This window comes from Mustela erminea, chromosome 15, assembly GCF_009829155.1.
Source record: "Mustela erminea isolate mMusErm1 chromosome 15, mMusErm1.Pri, whole genome shotgun sequence".
Classification (NCBI taxonomy): domain Eukaryota; kingdom Metazoa; phylum Chordata; class Mammalia; order Carnivora; family Mustelidae; genus Mustela; species Mustela erminea.
The window spans coordinates 27,107,081-27,117,542 of NC_045628.1; the positions used below are offsets into that span (position 1 = coordinate 27,107,081).

Here is a 10,462-nt window from a genome sequence, read left to right on the forward strand (position 1 = left end):
CATAGCTGCTACCTGGCACCAAATACGGTTTCCCCACCTCGCAGTGTAATACCAGATGTAATACCAGAAACCATAAAACTGCTAGAAGAAAACATCGGGGAAAACTTCTTGACGTTGATCTTGGAAATGATTTTTTGGCTATGACATCGAAAGCACAGGCAACAAAAGCAAAAATAAACAAGTAGGACTACATCAAACTTTTTTAGCTTTTTAGCTATTGCACAGCAGGTAAACAATAAAAAAATGAAAAGACAACCTATAGAACAGGAAAAAAATATTTACAAACCATACAAAAAAATATTTACAAACCATATATATAGTAAGAGGTTAGTATCCAAAATATGTAAGGAACCAATACAACTGTAGCAAATAATAACCTCATGAAAAATAGGCAGTGGACCTATATAGGTTTAAAAAAAAAAAAGCATACAGATGGCCAACAGGTATATGAAAAGGTACTCAAAATCACTAACCATCAGGAAAATGCAAATGAAACTCACAATGAGATTTCACCTCACACCTGTTGGGATAGCTATTATTAAAAATAGAAGAGATGTCAAATGCTGGCAAGAATGTGCAGAAAAGGAAATCCTTGTGCACTATTGGCTGGAGTGTAAGTTGGTGCAGCCAATATGGAAAGCAGTATGCCATTCTTTAAGAAATTAAAAATAAAACTTCTGTATAATATATATGCCACTTCTGCATATATATCCAAAGGAAATGAAATCAGTTTCTTTTCCAAGAGGCATCTGTACTCCCATGGTCATTGTAGGATTATTCCCAATACCCAATACCCAAAATACAAAAACAACAAAAGTACTTGTCCACAGATGAATGGAAAAGATGTGATATACATACACAATGGAATATTATCCCGCCATAAGAAATTGTCATCTGTGACAATGTGGTTGAACCTGGAGAATGTTTTGCTATATGAAATAAGTCAAACATAAAAGGTATGATACCACTTCTATGTGGAATCTAAAAGAGTCAAACTCATAGAATCAGAGAATAGAATGTTAGTTACCAGGGCTTGGGGATGGGAGAAATGGGAGAATGTTGGTAAAAGAGTACAAATTCTCAGTTATAGATGAATTTTCTGGGGATCTAACATGCAGCATGATGAATGTGGTTACTTGAAATTTGCTAAGAGAATAAATCTTAAGTGTTCTCATCACACAGGGCAACTATGTGAGGTAATGGATGTGTTTATTAGCTCAATTGTGATAATCATTTCACTATATATATCTCTCTATATAGATAGATAGATAGGTACACACACATATATATACACATATGACTTGATTTTATATGTATATATAAAATCATCAAGTCATCAAGTTGTACCATTTAAATATGTACAATTTTTATTTGTCCATTATACCCCAAAACTGGCAGGAAAAAAAAAAGTGCATAAGGATACTAGAAGAGTGGTTGCTAGCAAAAGAATCTGGTAAGATCTGTCATATTTATTAACTTCACAGTAGGTGGAATGCTATAAAATCAAAATGTAAAGCTCAAACTACCTTAGGTTATTGTTATTATATGAATGCATTTTGGTGATTGTTTTGTTTTCAGGATTGTAGAAACACATTCATGTTTGTTTATAGGAGGGCTGAAATGTTATCTAAGATTTCACTCCCAGTTTTGTTTTTTTTTTAAGTTTTTATTTAAATTCCGGTTAGCATGCAGTGTGATGTTAGTTTCAGGTGTACAAAATAGTGATTCAACACTGCCATATAATGCCCAGTGCTCATCACAATAAGTGCATTCCTAATCCCCATCACCTATGTAACCCATCCCCCCGACCGACCTCCTTCCTGGTAACATGAGTTTGTTTTCTATAGTTAAGAGCCTGTTTTCTGGTGTGCTTCTCTCATTTCCCACCCTCTCCCCTGCCCATGCTTGTTTGTTTTGTTCTTTAAATTCCACGTATGAGTAAGATTTCACTCCCAAAATTAAAACACCTTTGAGCAATGTGAAGAACCTTGGAGACTTGAAGTTGTCTTCCATTTCCATGACATCCTTTCCTGCCTTAATGGGAAGAGCTGCACAGGTGCTTGTAGCTACTGATGCTACAGACTAATGGTTGCTGGGTATTCCTTCCCACTGTAAGCTGACATCATGATCAAACATCTAACAGATGGTGCCTGGGGACTATAATACCCGATATAGAAGTACATGACTTTCTGGAAGAGATTATGAATCCAAAATTAGTTCATTTCTCTGGATCTATCCTTTACTTTAAATTTCTTTGCATATGAGGTGAGATATTTTCTTATTTTCTTAAGCCAGTTGATTTTGTGTGTGTGTGTGTGCTTGCGTGTGCACGTGCGCGTATGTGACTTGTGTGGCAGCACAAGTCAAACTAAAGGATACACCCTCAAAAGTTTTGCTTCTTAGATAAAAAGTTATCATTTCTAAAGTATATAAGTGTTGTGCTCTAATTAGCTCCAAATAATATCTTAGCAATAATACAAATAAGATCTAAGTATTCTCTAAGCATTAACTTGTATTTCCTTTTAGAAATACTCAACTTGATAGAGAAAAACTAAAATCCAAATCTAGTATGTCTGACCATGGAGCCAAACCTGTTAGACACAATGTGATCTACTTCAAATCATAGAACTTATATGACTTTTCCCAGGGGACATATTTTTTTCACATTTTTAATCTTTTAATGGGACATCTTTTTTCCATTAAAATACCACCTGTGGGGGCTCCTGGGTGGCTCAGTGGGTTAAAACCTCTGTCTTCAGCTCAGGTCATGGTCTCAGGGTCCTTGGATCAAGCCCCATATCGGGCTCTCTGCTCAGCAGGGAGTGTGCTTCCTCCACCCCCGCCTGCCCCTCTGCCTACTTGTGATCTCTGTCTGTCAAATAAATAAATCTTTAAAAAAAAAAAATCACCTGTAACAAAGCACATACAGTTTCACAAGGAAGACTTTTCTGTTGATGGGTAGTATCAGTTCTGAAAAGGGAGGAACAATTCTTCCTTATATTGAATTCAAATTCAGTTCCTGACTTATTTATTCTAGTTCCATAACCATGAGAGACACAGGACAAGTGCACCTTTAATTCACATAGCCTCAACAATTAGAAAACATTGGGCAGGTCCTCCTGAATCTTTTCTTCTCTTAGTTTATACCACTAAATGGTGAATTTTTATGCATTTGTCTATACTTGTGTGCAAAGAAGCAGGAAACTGAGAGATCCACGGTTTCAGAAAATCCACATTCTCCTTTGTTGTACGAAATTATATATTCTTGGTTATAAACCAAGATTGGTTATAAACCAATTCTTGGTTATAAACCATATATATATGGTTATATAAACCCATATATATATGGTTTATATTATCTCTGAAAAGTAACCTGGTTTGGATTGTAAATTTTAAGGTCACCCTTTTTTTGCTAACCTTTAGAAATAATCACTTTAATCTGTCTTAATACTGATGACAATTTTAAGAGTCAATGGGGCACATATGTGAAAATTTTAAGTTATTGGGAGCTTTTTAATTTGTACTAATATAGTTGATAAGTAATGGATTATCCACACTTTGGAACCTAAATTTTATTATAATTTGGGGAATCTCTTTAAGAATAAAATAACACATAATTATAAGATTAGGTATGAAAATGACTTAATTTAGAAGGGGCCTTGATAAGTGGGAGGTACTATAGCTTAAGATGCATTCAGTTCATTAAATCTAGCTTTGAACTTAAAGTGCTGCTCTCTGAATCAACAATAAAAACCTACAAACTCAAAAAAAACCAAACAAACAAACCCAACAATCTACAAAGTCACTAGTGGAAATTTGGTATTTGCTTCTATTTAAGTTTCTTAAGGTAGAATTGCTAACATGGCCAGATAGACTAGAACATCAATAGGTGATTTTTTTCTGAACATGTAGCATAAGCAAAAAAATCATAGCTGTCTGAAATGTGTTAGCTGAAATGAAGAAATAAGAGAAGTATTTATTTTGAATTTTCATAAGTATGTCTAATTTAAATGAAGTGCACACAAATTTTTTCTTAATTGCTAAAAATAGATAAATTTAAATTAACAATTTTATATATTCCTTTTAATAATTTATGACAGTAGGAACCATTTTATTCTCTAGCTTTTTTTTTTTTATTCTTTTTGGTTTTTTTTTTTTATTCTCTAGCTTTTTAAGAGCAAGATTATAAGGAAAAAAATCTTCAGTTATTTCTGTAGAAAGGAGGAAAGTGGGAGGGTGAGAGGGCACTTTAATGAATTGGCATTAAAAAAAAACCTCACACAGTTGACTATCTGGTTTATTTAAGTTCCCAGGGCCTGTTTTGTTACATTTGAAACAGAGAACCTAAGGGCTATATATTTATTATAGGGAATTGAGCATATGTGAGATAACTGGAAAAATCTCTGTGTACGAAAAGAAGGTGTTAATTTTCACCTTCTCTAGGTAATACAGGTGGGTAGCTCAGAATAGACCACGGAACTCAAAGTGATTTGCAATCATCTGAGCTAACCTATAGACAATGCAAATCAATACTGGGGCCTCATCAGCTTGGTAGAATACCTTTAAAGGTGACTTGTAAGGGGAATTGTCAAAATTCCCTCAACTGGAGCGAGAAATGATGAATGTTCATGATAACTGTGTAAAAGGAGCCCATTCAGTACCCTATTTAGTATAAAACTCACTTTTTCCTTTGTGCTTCAAACTAATAAGGTTTTAAATACCCCTTTAAGCTCCTCTAATCGGAGAATTCAGGACACATTTTGCCACAGTTGAGGGATCTTTAACAATTCCCTCAGTCACTTACCTTTAAAGGTTACCAGGCAGTTGCATTATAAACTCAAGTTTTTAAAGGTTTCTACAATTCACATTATTTATCTCATCAAAGGATCATTTATTTAAAGAAATGAAATCACACAACCCTTCTTCCTGCACTGTGGTTAGTGCTTTTGGTATTTTGAAAGATTTTTTTTTGAACAGATGGGATATTTTGCTTAGGGAAAACTTACATTTGCTAGCTTTTTTTAAAACATATTTTCAAGATTGTCAAAACATTACAAAATCATTAGGAGACTCCCATGTTAGAGTCTTGTCAGACATTTCATTATAAACTTACATTAGGATTCCAGCTATTTTAAATCACCAACAGCTTCAGCCAAGCACAATCTGTTAGTGAAGTTGAAATTTGTTTGGGGAATGTTGTAAATGAATTGCTATAGTTGTAGTTCAAGAGTGTCAAAATGAGTTTGCTGATAGAGCTCTGTGAAATTAGACTGGAACCATAAATCAAGGAGAGCTACTAATTCTCTGAGATTCAGTGGCATATTGGGAATAATGTAGTTTGTGATCAATTCTTTCTCATCATAAGGTATTCCAACAAAGTAAAGTAAGAGGAGGCTAAGTATAACCAGATTTGTCATCAAATATGTAAGTGTATTTTAGCTTTTAATTGTTTATGTGTATATGATGTTAAGAAAATATATACATCTTGCTTTCCAATTGAGGACATTCAGTTTTTACTTCATGTCAATAAACTATGCAAAAGAATGCAAATAAGTGCTGTCCGATACAGATAAATTTGGTATTTTATCACCGAGCTTAAGCTAAGTTATACAACTATTTCAAAAAAGAATACTACATTTTAGTGGTTTTATAACAACGAAAGTTTAATTCCTATTGCTAAGTGTGCTTTTTATTCAGCATAAGCTCCATGTTCTCTTCACTCCAGAACTTAAATGGTAAAGAAGCAACTATCATCTAGGACCCTTGGCATTTTGAAGTCAAAGGGAAAGTATCAACGGGAAACTCTATGATAGCTTTTCAAATTTACCTCCCATTGGACAAAGCAAGTCACGTGACAAGCCTGAAATCAGTGTGTGGAAAAGACCGTTTTCTTTTTGAAAGTTTGATGTGTGTGTTTGGGGGAGGGGAAGACAATAAATATTTTGAAAAAACAGTGCAAACTACTACAAAATATAGGAAGATATAAATTTACTGGGGAAATAATAATTTCTGGATATTAATTCATAGATTAAGACTAGGAGAAGTTTCTTTTCTCCTACTGGGTTAGCTTTTCATTTAGTTTTCATTAATGTTTTCAGTTTGAGTTAGGATCTCAAGCCAAGATCCTAGGATTAATGAAACATTCATATACCCTCAGATCTCTATAATTGCATTACAATTATGTAAAACTTTTCAGACCAATGAATTATTCTGGACTAAAGAAAATCCAGCTTTATAGTAATTTTTATAAAAGACATTTCAATAGTAAGAAAAGTAGTAGGAAAGCATTTTAGTTTCAAGCTGGATTGGTGTTCTAATTCAAATCTCAAATTCTTACAAAGAGACATAAAATATATCCACTTAAGACACAACATTTGTACTATATAGAAATGTCAATGACCAGTTCATAAATTCATTTCTAGGTCATAAAAATAATGCTGGTTTTGACTTATAAATTCAAATTGTGTAGGCATTTAGAGTTTATGGAGTCTATCTACTTATGCTAAAATAAAATAAAAACAGCATGGTTAGGAGAGATTTCTGATCTAATAGATTTGTATTTTAATTAATTTTAATCTCCAAGATGCTTAAGGTATGTCTTAGCTTCTCTTTCAGTTGTGTTATTTGTAAATTGGAAATAGTAAGGCTTTTTCAAAATTATCTTGTGAGGTACATGTTCAATTTAAAGCAAAACAAAACAAAATTACCCCACTTTCTTTTCTTCTTCAGTGTACCCTATCAGGAAAAGGAAATTTTTAGAAAATGAGAATTATCTTGTGGGGGAGTATATTTCTGTAAAGATCCATATGTAGTCTGCTTTGCAGAGAAACATATCCCAGGGATAGTAATTTGAATTCATGAATGAATTCATAGATGGCACCTTTCAAGAAAGATACAAAGTAAGGAGCATATTTCCTACTTTCTCCCATGAGGTAAATACTGTTCAACATTAGTGTGAAATGAAGAACAAGTAATAATATCTGAGCAGGTATGATAGCTGGACAAATGCATATCTAGTTTTCCTCAAGTTAAGTAAAGGAGTTAAATTTATTATTTCTATGTTGTGTATTTTTCAAAACCACACATGATGTTCAAAATTGCAATTCAAAGTCAAATGCCATTGTATTAGCTACAAATATATCTACTTGCATTGGTACATGGACTATGCAGTGCCTTATATTAAGAGCTGGAATTCTAAGGGTTTGTTTACCTTTAATTGTACAAATTTAGAAAGATTTAGAAAGATGGTATATTGCAACTCTCTATAGTTCATGAATTAGTATTATTGTCTACTCTTAATCCCTTAATCCCTTAAGGATATTTTAAATAGGGCCTTTTAAGAAATTATGAGTACTTATGCAGTTTGATATTTCTGGATTGAAACACAATGAGAAAAAGTACAAATGACAGAATTTTTATGAATTAACATATGGGAGTCATTGTTTTACAGAAGGGACATAAAAATTATATTCATTTAACTTTTGCAACTGTAAGAATCCAGTTATGCAGTTTTTGCCCCTCAGAATGAACACATTTTAAGTCTTCAAAACCTCTCAACCCATGTAAAGAATTGAAAAAAAAATCCAATGAAGCACTGAAATCCATTAATGTTTCTTTCTAAGAGCTAATTTAAAGGGGCCACTTATCATATTGTTAGTTCCCATCAGTGACTAATTTTACATTATTAGTCATTTTGCAGTAAAAGGAGTGAGTGCAAAGACCTAACAATGGTTGTATAATTGGGAATGAAGTTCAAATCTAAAACTCAGTGCAGCTCCTTCCAAGCCTCAATAAGTGATTTAATTTTATTTGAAGTATAAGCAGGTATCTAACATAAAGTTCAGTGACTTTTATCCCCCTACATGCTTTCACTGTTAATTAGATTGTCAAAGGTAAACACAAGTTCACTAATGGCATATTTTCTCTAAATTATGAGAATTGAATATTTTTAAATTGAAAAGCTTAATAAAGATAAATAGCAATACCTTTGCCTTTCTGTGTGCTTCATTAATGTGTGTTGGGTATATTTGTGTTTTAACAATTGCTGTGGTAATTACTCTGTTTAGTGAACAGTAAATCTTGTGTAAAGAAACAGAAGGATATTAAACTCTGTCATTGCTCTTACTCAATAGAGGCAAAATTCCTTCTGAGAATGACTATACATATACATAAGGCAATATTTTTTTCTCTTGATTTTCTTTAAACTGGCAACAGAAAATTTAATAAATTTGGTATTTAATTCTGCAATAAAAATTCAGAGTTAAGCCGTGAAACATTTAATTATTTTCTTTAAGAAACAAAATTAATTGGACTTTACCCTTAATCTTCTAATAGCAAAACATTTGAGACATTCTTACATATTTCATAAAACATTTCATGAAGGCAAAGGGCAAATATCTGAGATAGAATGGAAAGAATGAGAAAATAGATGAAAAATAATGTTTAAGATGTGTTTTGACACTTCATTTTTATGATAATAATGTGTCTTCATATCTTTTACTTAACTTTGTAATTCTAATTTATACCAGTATTCGCCCATCTGCGGCTTCTAAAGGACAAAGTCATCTGTTATTAGAATTCTCAGGATATTATTTAATTGAAGTTTTGTGATTAATACCAAGCAGGAAAAAAAAATTCCTGGCATTTTCCTAATTGTCCTATGAGAATGGCAAACACAATTATGTATCTATATTCATTCTTAATTTGCTTCCTTTCTTAAAATTAGAAACTGTAGGATAAAAATGTCATTTAACTCTCAAATATAAAATCAACATGTCATGAGAAGTCATATTTTGATTATTTAAAAAAAAGTGTAGCTATTTTCTATTATTAAAATTTCATTTAGTTTGAACCTATGAGTATATATTGGAAAATTCAGCCAAAGAAATTGAAAACAGTATCATATGCAGATGCTTCATTTAAGAATAATTTAATGTCCTTCATTTTCTTTTAACTCATGCTCTAACATTTACATATCAAAGTAAAACTGGATTCTATTTAGAAGTTCACTTGAAAAAGATTTTAAATACGTAATTTAAATTTTTCCAAGTCATGCCAGCCTGTGAGTATTTTAGAGTAGTAGTTACAGCACAAATTTTATTGTCTCTCGTCTCATTTACTGTTACAGGAAATCAGCCCCTTGCTGAGTCATCTATTTATGTTAATCTCCAGTCAATGTTACTGTGCTAAAACCCTCCAGATCTGGCAACAATCACCACTTTGCTGTAGCCATTTTCTCCTCCCCTTTACTGACTGTATTATTGATGAATTCCAATACAGATGCTACATAAATGCACTTTGCTTCCCTCAGAAATTCCGATGCTTATGGTGAAAATGGAATCAATGCAGAAGGTATAATCATTGATGAAAGACTCTACAGGACTAAAAAAAGTAGAAAGGGGTGCCTGGGTGGCTCAGTGGGTTAAAGCCTCTGCCTTTGGCTCAGGTCATGCATGATCCAAGGGTGGTGGGATTGAGCCCCTGCATCAGGTTGTCTGCTCAGCAGGGAGCCTGCTTCCCTGCCTCTCTGCCTACTTGTGATCTCTGTCTGTCAAATAAATAAATATAATCTTAAAAAAAAAAAAAAAGAATTAGGAAGATCACCCTCTCATTTTCTCTTTTTTTGAATATTATTGACTTCGAATCAGAGCATCTCCAGTCGCATCCTCAGTGTTTCTCCTTAAAGAAGTAAATTCAGCAGCAGCCCAGTCGGGCTCCACCAATCATTCATCTGATGAGCCTTCCTTCTTTTCTCTACTTTTGGCAACACAGAAAACTCTTCTCCTCTGACCTCTCATCTGTTCATCAAACAAAGCCAACTATAAGTGAATTGTTAAACTCTGCTCACCCAAACAGCATAATTGTATAAAACAAAGAGCACGTGCTTGCCACAGCAGCCCATATACTACAATTGGAACAACACAGAGAAGATAAACATGGCTTCTTGCATAAGGATAATATACAAATTTGTGAAGCATTCCATATTAAATTTTTTTAAGAAGTTGAAAAATAAAACACTGATTTAATTTTGAAGAAGAAAAATCCATCTGTGACTTCAGGTTTCCACTACAGTATGAAAAGAACTTGGATATTAGCACTCCTGAGTTTACACCAAGAAAAGAGGTTAAATTGAAATTCGGTGACTTTCTTAGACTCATTGGAAATTTGTGATAACCATGGCACATGATCACTCCAAATTCTAGAGAGACTGCAAGTATAGAGAATCACATCAGAGATAGGCTTACCTAGAGTAGAAGGTACAGAAACCATAAACTGGTAGGACAACTTACATAGTCACTTTGGTGACTCGCTGGAGGCTGAGGGTTGATTAGCATGACTGGTGAAAGCTGCAGTAGTAGATGGGCCTTCATAATTTTGTAGATTTTACCCTTAGGAACCCACTAAATTTTAATAGTGAAGAAACAAGAAAAATCCTTATTCCGGGATAAGGGTTACATTTCTC

At 33.3% G+C, this 10,462-nt stretch overlaps 1 non-coding gene across 1 annotated transcript; it reads left to right on the top strand.

The window, feature by feature from the left end:
• Positions 1–9,880: 9,880 nt before the first annotated feature.
• Positions 9,881–9,988, top strand: LOC116574630. The gene has a single exon (XR_004279407.1). It is a non-coding gene; the product is annotated as a U6 spliceosomal RNA (small nuclear RNA).
• Positions 9,989–10,462: the final 474 nt, after the last annotated feature.